Consider the following 18,465-nt stretch of genomic DNA (forward strand, 5'->3'; position numbering starts at 1 on the left):
CAAATCTAAGCATTTTTATACTATATTTAATTCCACCAATTGTTGATGCTGCATAAACTGCATTAAATGTTTGGAATAAAAGCTTTAATTAAGTTATGTACAACTTTCTGTACCTAAGTGGAAACACAACCTGCATTAGATTCCAGGTTACAGGTGTCAAGATTGTAAGTAGTAGTAAATAAATAAATAAATAATGTCCAAGCATGGAGTACAATTCATGCCATTTTGATTCTTATTGCATGCCATCTTCATGATGTTGCAACTTTAATAGCGAGTAGTGTAATATGAGTTATTTATTTCTAGTTCAGATCCTGGGCAAGCTCTTGATATAATTGCTAACATATTAGGGTACACAAATCTGAGCAACATGCAGGCGTCCACCACGATGGGTGATACACCCCTACCATTGACATACAGTACAAGCTTCAACTCTTGCTTTCGGGCCTCGCGTCGGGTTGCAGCTTTATGTAGTAGATCCTCACTTTCCTTTCTATGCATTTTTCTTGCATGAAACCTGTTTCATCAGAGACGGATTCCTCAACACTTGTAGCAGTCATATATGAGCACTGATAATCCTCAAATTACAGTTGTGAAATGTCATAAACACAGGTTTGGAGTGAACTTGTGGGTGAGCATAGGGTAATATTTCATTCCTCTTCGCTTAACTACACCAGTGCACGTTGTGTTTCTGAGATGCATGACACCCACGTTTTTAGTACATATCCCACTTGATCTTTGTACACGAATGTGGTTTCAATATGATGGAGCTCCAGCTCCCTTTCCCAATTTTACTCGGAACACCTGTGTCAGATGTTCCCTCAAAGGTAAATAGGGAAAAGTGGTTCTGTTTCGTGATTATATCGTTCGCCTGATACGATCCCATTTTTTTGTTTGTTTGTTTAGAGAAGTTGTGAAAAGAACATCTTGCGAACTAGACTGTTGAAGTGGATTTCGTGGAAAGAATTCTTACTACCTTTGATGTTGCTTGAACAACTTTGGGGTAGTTCAAATCGATATAACAGAACTTTATGCCACTATTTATGCGTGCATACAAGCTAGAGGACACCATTTTGAACAACTGTTGGCCATATATACCCAGTAAGATTATTACAGAAATGTGTCTACTTAGATTTTTGGTATCGCCAACAGAAAACGAAAAATTTGAATTTTTCTCGTTTTTGGTTATACCTTTCAACTCAGTTGTTTCTGAACCAGGGTTCCCTACTCAAATTGATACGTCTTCTCCATTATCTTTTAAAGTTTATTTCATCGTCACGGAGTCAGTCAGTTACACCTATGTACATGGTTTTAACAGTCTGACGTTCGAAAATATTCCAAATTTCAAATAAATACGTGAGAAAACAATTGAACGACAGTAGTAGGTATAACAAAAAAGTGGATCGTGGAAATAGCTACAGTTTTCTTTTAAAAACATTGTTATACGTGTATTCTCTTGAAAAGAAACCTTCTAATGAGATAAATACGTTCCAAATCGCTGAAATTACGTATACAAAGAAACAGAAAGCAATATAAACTGCGACTTATCGTGTAAAATAACTGAAGGGCCTGTGATGAGTAGCAAGCTTTCTTTTCAGTCTGGAGTGGAAACGTACGTGAAAAATGTTGTGTTGTTGCAAGTGACACGTACTCGTATTCTGTGACAAAAGACAGTAGCTATTTAAGGTGTCAAGTGTCTTGAGCTGTTATTTTGAAGAATAGCTCTGGTCAATTTTGGTAAGAAACATAGTATCAGACAGAGGATATTGCAATGGCTAGGTTCGCAACGAGTGCCACCGCACATAAAAAATAAAAAAATTAAATATTAAGTGTCCTGTAATATTTTGTGTAATGTAATATCTTGTATAGACACCTTTTATTAACATGACACGTTCCACATCATTAGGCAGCGTCGTATTCATGATCTATGGAACAAGTACTGCATGATCAAATGTGAAATGCAATTATTATTTTTCTTCACGGTTATGCTACTTGGCCTATTCCAAGACAGGCCTAGGATGTCCGTCATGCATTTTATGATGGGGTATAACGTAAAGCTAATTTTGGTATGCGATTTTCATCCACTCTCGTCACATGTTTGAAACACTTATTTCTATAATCTTTAATTCTGGCTCTTATAGAACAAATATTTACTTCTTTTCTCGTATCCTCATTTCTTTTATGGCCTCTTTTGAAGCAGAAATGGAAATCATGTAGGTAAATAAATTACAAGAAAAGACCTTTGAGCAGTCATTTTTTTATTATATTGCATCTACCAGACTGCCTTGATGCAAAGCTTTCAGTATCTCATGTAGAGCGTGTTGGGTTTTACATGATCGATGATATCAGAATCCATAATGTTCGGCATGGAGGAGGTCATTGTGTTCGAGATACGTCATTACGTTTCAGTTCAGAATATACTCTAAGATTCTACAACAAATCGATGTCAATGATGTTGGCCGGTAGTTTTGTGGATAACCCCTTCCTGTAGACGAGTGTGACTTGTGCTTTATTTCAACAAACTAATGGACACGGTTTTTTGTTCAACGGAGTTCCGATAGATTATAGTTGGAATGATCTTGGATCGGCAAGTTTTCTGAAGGGGATGAAAGCAGCTATATCCATACTTTGGACATACTGTTCAGTTGCGTCTATTGCTTCTTGAAGTGCACCAACAGAAACTTCCACAACACAAGAACTCTGAAGTTCATGTGTGCCAAAAACAAGAGGCATAAGTTTTGATGCACCTCAATGAAGACCATCCATTGATATTTTGCGAACTTCGTCTTCCATTAATTTCATATTAATTTCATCGTCCCATGCTTTCACACCTAATGTCTGACTTTGCAATTAATGCTGTTTTTTTTATTTCTTTGCTGCATACCCTGTTCTTTTATTTCCATAGCTTCTTCACTTTCTTCCTCAGAATCCGATCGAAAAAGATCGACTCCTTCGCCTTTGTCGACCACTGGTTTTTTCTGCATTATAGCTGGTGCTACAGCAGTTGGATGGCTTCACTTATTTGAACTTGTTTCCAGCACTTAAACACGGGAGTCCAGTTGTTTGATAAGAGGCTATACAGTTCAGTGTTGCTCGTCTCCAAGAAACTCAGTCTGTTAAAAATTTCGTTGCCAGGACAGCTACAACAGCCATACATTCTAAAGAATTTTTTTTTAAGTTGTCGAGTCTTCGCTGATTCTCCTGTCAAAGAGCTTTTTAAGTGATTGTTAGGAGATCTTCTTGTGTTATTTAAAATTCTTCTTTTTTGTGACTTCTTACCTAACTTCTTTCTTTTCTCTTTTATTTCTGTTTTCCTGAATCTTTTCTCTTCTTTTTCTGACGTGAAATGGATATATTGCCAATATGTTCAATAGGAACCTCTCCAGTTTGCTGGTGCAACCTTTGTAAAGTTTCTTGTCAGATAACATCTTGCTGTTGACTATATTTCCTTCTTTAATACGCTCGTTTTCAAAAAAATTGTTCAAATGGCTCTGAGCACTATGGGACTTAACTTCTGAGGTCATCAGTCCCCTAGAACTTAGAATTACTTAAACCTAACTAACCTAAGGACATCACACAGGATTCGAATCTGCGACCGCAGTGGTCGCGCGGTGCCAGACTGTAGCGCCTAGAACCGCTCGGCCACTTCGGCCGGCACTCGTTCTCAGCAGGCTTGACATTTTGCACTGAACTGGAGACAACGTCCTTAACCTTAGGCATGGATTCCATTACTTGCATCCAATTAATTAAATGCAGCTTAGACAGTTTCTCAACACACTGTCGCTCTGCTTCATCATGTTTGAATTTAACAAACCAGATTTTCTCGTGCACATTAGTCATCTCTAAAGAATGTTAGGAATTTGGGATTGATACAATCATCTCTTTATAGATTTTTAGATCAGCGTATGACAGTATTGATAGACGGAACCTGTATTGATCAATGGAAGTGTTAGAGATTCCTAATAAACTCATCGCCTTAGTAAAAGCTACTTTGAAAAATATCTAGAGTTAAATGAAGGTTCAGAATATTTTGTCAAGTGCTGTGGCCACAAGAAATAGGGTGAAGCAGGGAGATTCTTTATCCTGCCTTCTATTAAATATAGCCTTGGAAAACGTTATAAGAGATGCGGGCATCATTACATGGGGGACTATCCTGTACCAATCAGCTCAAGCAGTGGCGTACGCAGAGGGTATTGATGTAACTACAAGAACGCCAAGGGCAATGAATCTTAAAAGATCTGCTAGAAAGATGAACATACAGATAAATGAAGGAGAAGCTAAGTAGATGCCTGTAATAAGAAAGATTATACTAGTGAACCAATATCCATTTCAATTGGTTCATCGTACTTTGATATCGACCATACTTTCAATTACCTTGAATCAGAAATAATCTGTAAAACCAATGTCAGCTCCGAAAACAGTGGAGTGCCTGCCAACATGGCCTAAGAAAACATCCGAAATCGAAACTGCTGTACAGGAAAACTGAAGTTATGCCTGTCTGGTCTAGATCGGTGCGTGCAAACAAGAGCAACATAAGCCATAATGAAACCTGTAGGCTAGTCAAAGAATGCATGAAACCCACTCCACTGGAAAAGCCCTGCCAGGCTTCAGGTTTCAGCAATCCCAAGTCTCGTAGGGTAGCTTATGAACATAACGAGCTGTCCAAAACAGACGTTTCATGAGAGTCATCCTCTATACGGTAGCCCATATGGATTAAAAAGACTAAAATCAAGATATCGGTTCCTCAGTTATATTTTGTTTAACTTTCTGTCGTCTACCCAATTTCAGAATATCCACCAAGTGGTTTTGAATTAACCTACAAGTCATGGATGGAAAATGCTAAACTGCATCAGAAATGGAGTAGCCCCAGCAAAAGTCAATCTGATAAATGGGGCCTATTATAACCTGATGACAATAAATGTGACTGTGTAGGAAGGCGAAACGTGGAACATCTAACATGCCGAAATTGTCCTACACAGAGCTCCATTATGCGATCTCTGGCTAAGCAAGCCGGAAGCTTTTCACGTAGCCCAGTATTGGGCCGAAAAGTTGACAGCTCCTGACACGAAAAAGTAAGAATAATTAAACTCAGTATGAAGTATGAAGTGTTAGTAGGGCTTGCGCTAACATAGATTCTGAAAACTTGATGTATCTCTAAATGTAGAAAAATGTAACTTAATAAGGATGAGTAAAAAAAACAAACCCTTAATGTTCGGATACAGCATTAGTAGTGTCCTGACTGACACAGCCACGTCGTTTAAATATCTGGCAGTAACATTGCAAAGCGATATGACATGAAAGGAGCATGTGAAAATTGTGGTAGGGAAAGCGAATGGTTGACTTCGGTTTATTTGGAGGATTCTACAACAGTGTAGTTCATCTGTAAAGGAGATCGCATACAGGACGCTAGTGCGAGCCGTTCTTGAGTACTGCTCGAGTGTTTAGGATCCGTACCAGATCAGATCAAATGAAGACATCGAAGCAGTTCAGCGGTGGGGTGCTAGATTTGTTACCGGTAGGTTCGCACAACACGCAAGTGTTACGGACATGCTTCAGGAACTGAAAATGGGAACCCCTAGAGGAAAGGCGACATTATTATCGAGGAGCAATAATGAAAAAATTTAGAGAATCGGCACTTGAAGCTGACTGCAGAACGATTTTTCTGCCTCCAACATACATTGCGCGTAAAGACCACAAAGATAAGATACGAGAAATTACGACTCATACGAAGGCATATAGACAGTCGTTTTAACCTCGCTTCGTTTGCGAGTGGAGGTAGTGGTACGGGGTATCCTCCGCCACGCGCCGTACTGTGGACTGCGGCGTATCTGTATACCCTACTGGCCATTAAAATTGCTACACCACGAAGATGACGTGCTACAGACTCGAAATTTCACCGACAGGAAAAAGATGCAGTGATATGCAAATGATTAGCTTTTCAGAGCATTTACACAAGGTCGTCGTTGGTGGCGACACCTACAACGTGCTGACATGAGGAAAGTTTCTAACCGATTTCTCATACGCAAACAGCAGCTGACCGGCGTTGTTGTGATGCCTCGTGTAAGGAGGAGAAATGCGTACCTTCACGTTTCCGACTTTGATAAAGGTCGGATTGTAGCCTACCGCGGTTGCGGTTTATCGTATCGCGACATTGCTGCTCGCGTTGGTCGAGATCCAATGACTGTTAGCAGAATATGGAATCGGTGGATTCAGGAGGGTAATACGGAACGCCGTGCTGGATCCCAACGGCCTCGAATCACTAGCAGTCGAGATGACAGGCACCTTATGCGCGTGGCTGTAACGGATCGTGCAACCACGTCTCGATCCCTGAGTCAACAGATGGGGATGTTTGCAAGACAACAACCAACCATCTGCACGAACAATTCGACGACGTTTGCAGCAGCATGAACTATCAGCTCAGAGATCAGAGCTGCGGTTACCTTTGACGCTGCATCACAGACAGGAGCGCCTGCGATGGTGTACTCAACGACGAACCTGGGTGCACCAAAACGTCATTTTTTCAGATGAATCCAGGTTCTGTTTACAGCATCATGATGGTCGCATCCGTGTTCGGCAACATCGCGGTGAACGCACATTGGAAGCGTGTATTCGTCATCGCCATACTGGCGTATCACCCGGCGTGATGGTATGGGGTACCATTGGTTACACGTCTCGGTCACCTCTTGTTCGCATTGACGGCACTTTGAACAGTGGACGTTACATTTCAGATGTTTTACGACCCGTGGCTCTACCCTTCATTCGATCCCTGCGAAACCCTACATTTCAGCAGGATAATGCACGACCGCATGTTGCAGGTCCTGTACGGACCTTTCTGGATGCAGAAAATGTTCGACTGCTGCCCTGGCCAGTTCATTCTCCAGATCTCTCACTAATTTAAAACGTCTGGTCAATGGTGGCCGAGCAACTGGCTCGTCACAATACGCCAGTCACTACTCTTGATGAACTGTGGTATCGTGTTGAAGCTGCATGGGCAGCTGTACCTGTACACGCCATCCAAGCTCTGTTTGACAATGCCCAGGCGTATCAAGGCCGTTATTACGGCCAGAGGCCGTTGTTCTGGGTACTGATTTCTCAGGATCTGTGCACCCAAACTACCTGAAAATGTAATCACATGTCAGTTCTAGTATAATATATTTGTCCAATGAATACCCGTTTATCATCTGCATTTCTTCTTGGTGTAGCAGTTTTAATGGCCAGTAGTGTAGAAGTAGACGTAGATTCTAAATTAATTCGATGAAAAGCAACTTGGCATATTTGGAGAAAAGCTCCTGGGACGAATTCTTGTACTAGTGGAAGAAAATGGTGTTTGGAGGAGGAGTCTCAACTATGAATTATATAATCTATATAATGAATCAGACATTGTCAGTTGCATTAAGACTAAAAGGTTGGAATGGGCAGGATATGTACTGAGACCTAATGACAGAATGATGAAGGAGATATTCATCTCAGTGCCTGAAAGAAACAGGATGGCTGGAAGTCCAAGCTAAGGTGGGAGGAACATGTCTGAGAGGACGTATGGAAATTTAAGTTCAGAATTAGAGGAGGTAGGCACTAAAAAGGAAAGAATGCAAAAGGCCAAGGCTCGCGAAAGGCTGTCCTACCACTGATGATGATGATTATGATATGGTGATGAAAATAATGAGGTATCCACATTGCTCCAAGGCTTTCAGCATTGTTCTCAGGCACTGAAACTTTGCAAATGAATCACGAACACACCTATGTGACGGAGCAGAGTTTGGGAAACATCTCATTTCCTTTTCAGAGTTAACTATATTATGGCAATTAGTCTCATCGGATTGTGTCTATTCTCATGTATGAGGAAACTTTCAAACAGCGGCTAAATGGATAGTTAGAAGAAATATAAGCAGCTGTCGACATCCGCTGTCTATTATCAAATTCAAATACAAATACTACAACGGCTGACAGGAAAAGTGAAGCACCCAAAAGACATGTATGGATGTAAGTGTACACCTACACACCATCGGCGAGTATGCGAATGATTAGAGCTGAAATTCTCTGACAGTTACGCCACCAGAGTTCACTAGTGTCGTTCATGTTTAGTGTTGTCACCAAGCCTGTTTGGGCATAAATGGGTCGTCAACGGCGTTAGATGTTGAGTGATCACTGTGAAGGGCACAGAGATGCTGCGTATTCAAGTGACAAAGCGTTAGCGTTAGCGTTAGCGTTATTCCCACCTGACTGTGGATTTCCATTTGGCCGGTTGGTTGAATCGTGCAGTATCAAAATTTGTGGGGCATTCGGGTGCCCTGATATTGGGATACTGCATGGGAACGTGATGACTGGCATACTCGTCGTCAAGATTCCGGCCGATTACTTCTGAACAGCACAGGGGAAGTCTGCCGAATTGTGCAGCAAATATATCGTAAACCCTTCATACCTGCGTCTTCCATCTGGGAGCAAATAATGCATTCGCTGTGTCGTCTCCCATTACGGTTGGAGACTAGCAGCAGCCGAAGTAGGTAATTACAGTCCCATGCATTGGCTGCTGTAAACACCACAATACACAGCGCTGCGTTTGCAGCGGTGCCAAGACTGCGAAGCATGGACTGCTGAAATATGTGTTCAGTAGTGAATCGCGGTTCTGCACTACCACCGATGACCATCGTCAGCTAGTATGTCAGAGACCTGGGGAGAGCTCTCATTCTTCCAGTGTTTGGAGAGGGACAGCTGTGTTACTCCTGGCATCATTGTGTGGGCTAGCCATGGTGTATGACATCAAGTCACGCCAGGCAGTGTTTGAGGGAACTCTGACGCCACAACGGTACGTCATGAGTTTTCTGCATCCCCATCTGTCAACTATCATGTGACAGTGCCATGCTGCCATTTTTCAACTGGACAGTAATCGTCTACGCAAGACACGCTTCTCTAAGAACAGTATGCGTGATTTTGTGTGATTCGTATAACCAGCAAGATCTCTAGATATGTCCCCTATATAACATGTGTTGGACCAGCTCGGACGTCAACTCCGTCCCAGTTCAAGTATCCAAGATATCAAGGACCAGTTACAACAGTTATGGGCCAGCTTACCTCTGGAGTGGATGGCTTTATGACACCTTTCTAAAGTCATTAAGTGCACGCATCCAGATCACAGGAGGTGCAGCGTCATACTGGTAAGTGGGCACATACTGCCAAGTTGTTTATAAATTTGACTCGATTTTGTTATCACTGAAATACCACTAAATAGCGTCTGAAACAGTGAAATTTTACTTCATTTCCTCTTCCCCTTCTAAGTGATTCATTTTTTGTCAAGCAGTGTATAACAAATTCCCTGCACTGATTCTGAAATATAAATGATATGCCACACGCTGTCTTGAAACATGTAGGGTTTAACGGTGTCATTTACTGTAATGCATACATAATGATAAGGCATTTATTTCTTTTTATTTACACGTCAAGTTCCGTAGGACCAAATTGAGGAGCAAGTCTCCAAGGTCATGGAACGTGTCAGTATATGAAATTACAACATAAAAGTAACATCAGATAAAAATAAATGTTTATGAACCCGAAAAAAGTCAGTCCATAAGCTTAAGTAAACGCAATCAACAATACAAAAGGAATCAGCTTAGTTTTTCAAGGAACTCCTCGACAGAATAGAAGGAGTGGCCCATGAGGAAACTCTTCAGTTTCGATTTGAAAGCGCGTGAATTACTGCTAAGATTTTTGAATTCCTGTGGTAGCTTATTGAAAATGGATGCAGCAGTATACTGCACACCTTTTTGCACAGGGGTTAACGAAGTCCGATCCAAATGCAGGTTTGATTTCTACCGAGTATTAACCGAGTGACAGCTGCTTATTCTTGAGAATAAGCTAATATTGTTAACAAGAAATGACAGTAAGGAATATATGTATTGAGAGGCCAATGCCAAAATACCCAGACTCGTGAACAGGGGTCGACAAGAGGTTCGTGAACTTACACCACTTATTGCCCGAACCGCCCACTTCTGAGCCAAAAATATCCTTTTAGAATGGGAAGAGTTACCCCAAAATATAATACCATACGACATTAGCGAATGAAAATAAGCAAAGTAGACTAATTTTTGTGTCGAACGATCACTCTCTTCTGATACCGATCGAATAGTAAAACTGGCGGTATTAAGTCTTTGAACCAGATCCGGAACGTGGGCTTTCCACGACAGCTTACTACCTACCTGAACACCTAAAAATTTGAACTGTTCAGTTTCACTGATCATATGCCCGTTCTGTGAAATTATAACATCAGGTTTTGTTGAATTGTGTGTTACAAACTGTAAAAATTGAGTCTTACTGTGATTTATCGGTAGTTTATTTTCTACAAGCCATGAACTAAGGTCATGTACTGCACTATTTGAAACCGAGCACACACCATCCTTTACTACTAAGCTAGTGTCATCAGCAAACAGAAATATTTTAGAGTTACCCGTAATACTAGACGGCATATCATTTATATAAATAAGGAACAGTAGTGGCCCCAACATTGATCCCTGGGGCACCCTCCATTTGATAGTACCCCACTCCGCCCCCACATCACAGCCATTCTCAACATTGCGAATAATGACCTTTTGTTGTCTGTTGCTAAAGTAAGAGGTGAACCAACTGTGAGCTACCCCCCGTATTCCATAATGGTCCAACTTCTGGAGCAGTATTTTGTGATCAACACAATCAAACGTCTTAGTTATATCAAATAATATGTCAAGCGTTCGAAACCTTTTGCTTACCCCATCCAGTATTTCACAGAGAAGAGAGAAAATAGCATTTTCAGTTGTTAAACGGCTTCTAAAGCCGAACTGTACATTTGATAGCAAATCGTGGGATATAAAATGATTAATTATCCTTACATGTACAGCCATTTCAATAACTTTCGCAAACACTGATGGCATAGAAATAGTTCTAAAATTATCTACATTATCCCTTGCTCCGCTTTTATAAAGCAGCTTTACTACTGAGTGTTTTAATCATTCAGGAAACTGACCATTCCTAAAGGAAAAGTTACAAATATGGCTAAATAGAAGGCTAACATGTGCAGCACAGTACTTCAATATTCTGCTAGGCACTCCATTATAACCACGAGAGCCCTTAGTCTTCCGTGATTTAATTATTGACTCAATCTCCCTCTTGTCTGTATTACAGAGAAGTATTTCAGACATCAATCTCGGAAAGGCATTTGCCAAGAAAGTTATATGATTTCCTGTAGAAACAAAATTTTTATTGAATTCACCAGCCCGGCCGGAGTGGCCGAGCGGTTCTTGGCACTTCAGTCTGGAACCGCGCGACCGCTACGATCGTAGGTTCGAATCATCCTGCCTCGGGCATGGATGTGTGTGTTGTCCTTTGGTTAGTTAGGTTTAAGTAGTTCTAAGTTCTAGGGGACTGATGACCTCAGATGTTAAGTCCCATAGTGCTCAGAGCCATTTGAACCATTTTTTGAATTCACCAGCAATGCTCAGAAAATGATTGATAAATACTGTAAATATATCTGATTTATCAGTAACGGAAATATTTTTACTGCGAACTGACTTTATACCGTCGACCTTGAGGTGCTGACCAGACACTTCCTTCATAACTGACCATATGGTTTTAGTTTTATCCCGTAAATTAGCTATTCTATTTGCATACCACATACTATTTGCCTTCAAAAAAATGTTAAAATGTGTGTGAAATCTTATGAGACTTAACTGCTAAGGTCATCAGTCCCTAAGATTACACACTAATTAACCTAAATTATCCTAAGGACAAACACACACACCCATGCCCGAGGGAGGACTCGAACCTCCACCGGGACCTGCCGCACAGTCCATGACTGCAGCGCCTTAGATCGCTCGGCTAATCCAGAGCGGCTATTTGCCTTCCTAATAACATTTTTAAGCACCTTACAATACTGTTTGTAACCGCTTTGTTCTACAAGATATCCTTATCCCACTAGTCAGCCACCCGGGCTGCCTATTACTGTTAGCACCCTGTTTAGAACGTTCTAACGGAAAGCAACTCTCAAAGAGCATGAGAAATGTGTTAAGGAAAGCATTGTATTTATCATCTATGTTATCGGCACTATAAACATCCTGCCACTCATGTTCCTTGAGAAGGTTTAAAAAACTCTCTATTGCTGTTAGATTAACTTTCCCACATAGTTTGTAATTAAATATGACATTGGTTTGGGTACAAAAGCCTTTTAGTGTTAAAATTTGTGCATCATGGTCTGACAGGCCACTCACGCTTTTACTAACAGAATGCCCATCTAGTAATGAACAATGAATAAAAATATTGTCTATGGCTGTGCTACTTTTCCCCTGCACCCTAGTTGGAAAAAACACAGTCTGCATCAGGTCATATGAATTTAGGAGATCTACCAACATCCTTTTTCTTGCACCATCATATACAATATTAATACAGAAGTCACCACATATACCTAATTTCTGGTACTTCTTACGAAGTGAATCAAGAATCCTCTGTAGCTTGAGCAGAAATGCTCTGAAGTCGGAGTTATGGGACCTATAAACAACAACAATTAGAAGTTTAGTTTCACTAAATTCAGCTGCCCCTGCACAACATTTAAATATCTGTTCAGTGCAGTGTCGTAATATGTCTATGGACTCAAATGGAATACTGTTTTTTGCGTACATAGCCACTCCCCCACCCCGCAAGGAACTCCTTGACAAACAGCCAGCTAATCTGTGTCCTGGTAAAGGAAGCCTCTGAATTATCAAATTATTTAAGTGGTGCTCTGATATACCAATAATTTCAGAGTCAACATCTATAAGCAGTTCACTAACTTTATCTCTAATACCTCTGATATTTTGATGAAATATGCTAATTCCTTCTCTACTTGGAAACATTACATCCTCGGAAGGTGAGCCCCTAGTTAGAGGGACTTCCTTTAAGCTGGTATATCTATTAGCTGACTTCCATCTAAAAATGTACAGCTCTAACACCAACTACTATAGGAATTTTTCCATGAGTGACCCCACCACCACCACCACCACCACCACCCACTACACTGTCACCTATAAGCTTAGCCAGTCTCCCCTTCCCATACCTATTGAGATGCAGGCCATGTCTAGTGAATCCAGATCTACTGATAGACCCAACTGGCACCACTGAGATGTGACCCATGTCCTCTGCCATCAGCGCCCTCCCCAGACCCATGTTAACGCGCCTAACAGCCGCATTAAGGTAAGGCAGATCATGACGCTGAAACAGTTGCACGAAATGCACATTAGTGCCGCCAGTATGAGTATCTATCTTCACCAGGTCACCACCTACATCAGATTCCCTGTCCCTATCAAGACTGTTCCCTGCTCCACTCACTATCACTACCTGATCCTCCTCCGTAAAATTCCTACATAATTCCCCTATGCTGTCAGTCACTTGAGCGAACCTTGCACTAGGCTTCACGATGATGGTGACCTGGTACTCACTCCCCAACACTTCCTCCAACTGCTGGCCCACACCTCCATTGTGAGAACTACGTAGCAACTGAACCTTCTTCTTTCTGTTAGACTTTGCAACTAACCGAGGCCTCCTAACTGCTGAGGACTGCTGCATGTTCCGTACATCTACAGCTACACGAGGCTCCTCTCCACTCAACTCTGACAGTTGGTCAAATCTATTGCATATACGCAAAGTAAAATTGTCTGAATACCTCCTATTCATAGCTGCCTTCATGCCAACTGCCAGTTCCCATTCCCTACCACCCTTCACCCTCCTCAACGTACCTATTTCCTCCTTTGCGCGTTGTAACTGCACCTGAAGGGCACCGATTTTACGCTCCTGCTCCTCTATCAGCTTATTTCTACTACATATTCTGCATTCCCAGGAGAGGATCTCACCAAAATAACCACTTGCTTCCCTACTGTATTCCCTTCGCCCCCAATGAAAATACTTTGAATAAATCCCACACCGTAACCCATAACTCAAAAACCTACGACAGAATTCACACTTCTCACTCATGGTAAAATTTTACAGTTACTGAGAAAACTATACGTCTACGTTGCCAAAGTTCAGTTACACCAGTAGAACTATTTATAGAACTAACAATAATTGTCTCGAAATTCTCTGCCTACTAAGAAAGCAACTACTTTTATTAATACCATTACACCACAGCTAATACCAATACGAACAAAACTTCACAAAATTATTAGCTAAAACCAAAAAATTCTAACGGCCACTGGAACACTAAACGGAGTTAAAACACTGAATGAAAATTTTACTGAAATATTTCACTAGAAACAATAAGAAACGTCAGTTGAAAACTAAAGCACGAAATTTACGAAACGACTTCAACGCACAGAAGACTCTAATAAACTCAGCGAGCGAACGTTTCCAAAATGTATTAAATCGTTATTTCGCCACAAACGGCACGAAACACCGCTGAAAACTATTAAATTTAATAACTATAACAGTGCACAAATAAGTTTGTCAGTACTTAGCTTTATAGCCGCTACACCTGCATTGCACGCCGCAAAATGCAAATTCTCGTACACCCTATATTTTCGATGTGTCTCTCACGAGCCGTAGTTTTCCGAACATTGGCAAACGTTAGTTTGCGAAACAAGTGACACAAAGGAAAGTAAGAGGATGGGGTATGAGGGTAAGCATGCGTAATCTTATGGAGTTCACAGTCGAAGGCAACTCACGTTCTGTGATCTTTCTTCCTTGATGTGAAGATCTGATGCCAGAGATCTGATGACAAACGTCTTGGGGAGAGGAACCACCGAGCAGACCGCCTGCGAAACAGTAAATGAGTTTAATTTCACTGTACTAGCCACTAAAGTACCTTTCTCCCCATTTCCCCGGCCGAAATTTAAGGTAAACACTAAATCAACAGTACGTGGGGTAGACTTTACTATGTTCACTCTTTGAAGTTTCAGAGACTAAATGTCACCAATTTACATTTTTTTCGAATTTGAGAATGAGAAACGAGAAAATATTACTCCAATCTTAGTCGATAAACTGACGAAATTCTGTGTAAAATTTGGAGCAAGTAACGTCTTCGCCTAGACCAATTTTAATAACCTGCATGTCCCTGAACCAAGTTCTCAAATGGTGCCAATTGTTACAATCATTAAAATCAATAGTAAAAGTTTCTCCATTTATCGTGCCTGTACCGATGTAACTAAGTATCAGCAAAATTTGCAGATTGTAATTGAATTCGTAATTCGATAAATTCGACTAGCATCCTGTATCTTTTATCCTTATATCAATTTGTGGCGCAACATAGCGAGTATAAGAGAACGAAATTTTCACTCTTCAGCGGAGTGTGCGCTGATATGAAACTTCCTGGGAGATTAAAACTGGAAGCCGAATCAACCTTCGCTCAAGAATAACTGAGGTTACTAACTGGAAGTAAGCCGTACAGAGCGATGAGAACGTCATTCGCAGATGCCTTATCTCCATTTAGCCATTAATCCAGTGCTCTATAGCATATGTGTCACCTGATAATACTTCCTTAGAGTTTGTCTGAAGAATTTACCAGCATTTGCTTCCAGCTATCAATATAGGACATAAAACGTACTAGGACTTTGTTAACAGGTTATACCTGTCGTTATCTTTTACGTCTTTTCTTATGACATTGAACTAAATACCAGAAATCAACAACGTCCACTTCATCAATATTATCCGCAGTCAGAAGACGTACTGACTGGAATGAACTGCTGCGAGCAGTGTAGAATGTGTTGTTACGTCACTACGTCCCTATATGACAAAACGGCACTATGGACGCAATATAGTTGCCCTTCTTGCGAGGGATGCTACGAGCAGAAGCATCGGTAGACGTCGGCTGCAACTGAATTGTTCCTATTGGCTTGTTTCGCCTAGTTGTCAACTTTAGTTAGAAAACAACAATGAATAGTAATATTTTGTAACTTGTAGCGACAAGATTTCAGATTGGACTCAATAAAAGTATTAAAAATCGTTACCTCCGTGTGTTACCCTTCTTTCAAAGAAAGATTGACACATGTTTGTTTTATCTTCTGTTTGCTTTGTGAGAGTAGTGTTTGTGGGAGGCAAGAATGTCTTACATCGTCTCCCAGCAAACTCCGAATGGAGTGCCAAGTCAACAGTATACACGTGTTCAAATGGTTCAAATGGCTCTGAGCACTATGGGACTCAACATCTTAGGTCATAAGTCCCCTAGAACTTAGAACTACTTAAACCTAACTAACCTAAGGACATCACACACACCCATGCCCAAGGCAGGATTCGAACCTGCGACCGTAGCAGTCTCGCGGTTCCGGACTGCAGCGCCAGAACCGCTAGACCACCGCGGCCGGCCGTATACACGTGTCACTGCTACCGTGTGAGAGCAGTCTACTACTTTAGGTTTTTATAAAGGCTGCCTTGCTGTAGTGAGAACATTAAAGAACCCAACTCAGAGTCCTTCCCCAGCTACCTACTCAAAATTGGCAGTAATGTTGCCCTGAGAATGGATTGGTTATCGTAGTGTCACACACAGGCAGCTGTTATTTCTAGAAAACCTGTGACTATAAATAGTAGTCTATAACAATATGGATGATGATTTAATGTTAATTGATATTAGAGTTATGAAGACACATGCTCTAGCATGTTAGAAGACATAGTTTTACAATATTCGTCTTTACTGTTGTTTACCCCTGTATCTTTGCAGTATACCGTTACTAAAACTTGAAGAACAGCTTGTATTGACTGATCTTATTGTACGTACTATGTTGTCAACAGCTTCTCACAAAAAACTGTGTGTTCTGACAGGACAAAGAACCATGAGACAGTTTGGCCCTTAATAAACTGTGCTGGATGAAAAAAAGTTCTAAGAAAGAATGAATTGTAATCAAATTAGTACTTTTCACAAAGCAAGAGTTCGAGGTACCTGGTGGAATCTTTGTTAGAAGACTTCCTGAAAGCTTTCGGTTCGTCATCGCATCGGTCTCTACGTTTTCTACTAATGGAAACACATTCGTATGAATTATGTAGCCAGATAAATGGCTAAAATGTGGATTTATATGGCATGAACATTCAGCAGGTTACAGTGGGCGAATTTCACGAGGGCGCACAACGTAACTGGGGAAGTGTGGTAGAACCGTTATCGTTGTGGTGTCAGAGTAGTCGAGGATCATAAGGTGAGTATTATGAATGAAAACGTGCACGATACTGGTGTAATATTCTACAATATTTATTATTTTGTTTTAAAACCGGGTTTCAGCTGCGGCGCCTTCATCGAGTACAAAGAAATATGTGTGGTTGTGAAATTTTTATAGAAAAAAAAAAGGATTTTAAACGTGTGCATCTACACAGAGTATCACTTCGTTTCCAGAGATGACAGTTATTAATGGTTTATTTAGGTCTAAGATGAGAGAAATTATTTCAGAGAAAATACAATGAAAAACTATTGAACTTAGATAAAATATTTGACATGTTAAATAACAAACTATATAATACATTATAACAACTATTCTGAGAAAAAATAAACGTAACAATAAACTTTGATGACATGTTCCAAGCGACTGACTGAACATAACAATCATGACTCTAACAGGTCCAATATTACAAACAGGTAAGAGATACAAGTGAGATTAAGCAGGTAAGTGAAGCAGCTGTGATTATAGAAAGTAGCTGAAATAAAGGAAAAATGGGGCATATGAGTAGGAGGGGGTACTTGCAACAAGGCCTGGCTGGGAGTATCAGTAGTATCTGTAGTTAGAAGCGACTAATGAGGGAACTGTGTGATAATTTGTAAGTAGGATGTTCAGGTTTTTATGTTGGTAACGCCACGTAGCGCTCTGTATGAAAATCACTGACTGTGCTGTGTGCAGTCTGTGGCTGGTTTGCATTGTTGGAATATTTGCTAGTGTAGTGTTGGGAAGTTGGATGTGAAAAGCGCGTAGCGTTACGCAGTTGGAGGGGAGCCGCCAGCAGTGATAGATATGGGGAGAGAGATGCAGAATTTTGAGAGCGGACGATCTGGATGTGTGTCCGCCAGAAAGAGTAAATTTGTAATACTGGATATCATGAACTGATATATATAATGACTTTTGAACACTATTAAGGTAAATACATTGTATGTTCTCTATCAACATCTTTCATTTGCTAACTATGCCTATTAGTAGTTAGTGCCTTCAGTAGTTAGAATCTTTTATTTAGCTGGTAGTATTGGCACTCGCTGTATTGCAGTAGTTCGAGTAACGAAGATTTTTGTGAGGTAAGTGATTCATGAAAGGTATAGGTTATCGTTAGTCAGGGCAATTCTTTTGTAGGGATTATTGAATGTCAGATTGCGTTGCGCTAAAAATATTGTGTGTCAGTTTTGTGTTGATCAGAATAAGTAAAGAGAGAAATGTCTGAGTACGTTCAGTTTTGCTCAGCTGTTTGAAAATCAAATAACGTAAGGGGTTCACCAGCACAGGAATTCATAAATTTTTCTAAGGAGATGTTTCACATTCAAAACTAAATTTCGTCAAATGGACATAAGTTTTTAATTTC

The 18,465-nt window shown here is 40.7% G+C and overlaps 1 protein-coding gene across 1 annotated transcript in view; it reads right to left on the minus strand.

Annotated features, from left to right (window-relative positions):
- LOC126185143 (solute carrier family 41 member 1-like) overlaps positions 1-18,465 on the minus strand; it is a 560,408-nt gene that overhangs the window by 138,246 nt on the left and 403,697 nt on the right. The window contains exon 2 of the mRNA XM_049927985.1: positions 14,649-14,738. The gene's annotated coding sequence lies outside the window, so the exon portion shown is untranslated. The remainder of the gene's footprint in view (positions 1-14,648; positions 14,739-18,465) is intronic.

This window comes from Schistocerca cancellata, chromosome 4, assembly GCF_023864275.1.
Source record: "Schistocerca cancellata isolate TAMUIC-IGC-003103 chromosome 4, iqSchCanc2.1, whole genome shotgun sequence".
NCBI lineage: Eukaryota > Metazoa > Arthropoda > Insecta > Orthoptera > Acrididae > Schistocerca > Schistocerca cancellata.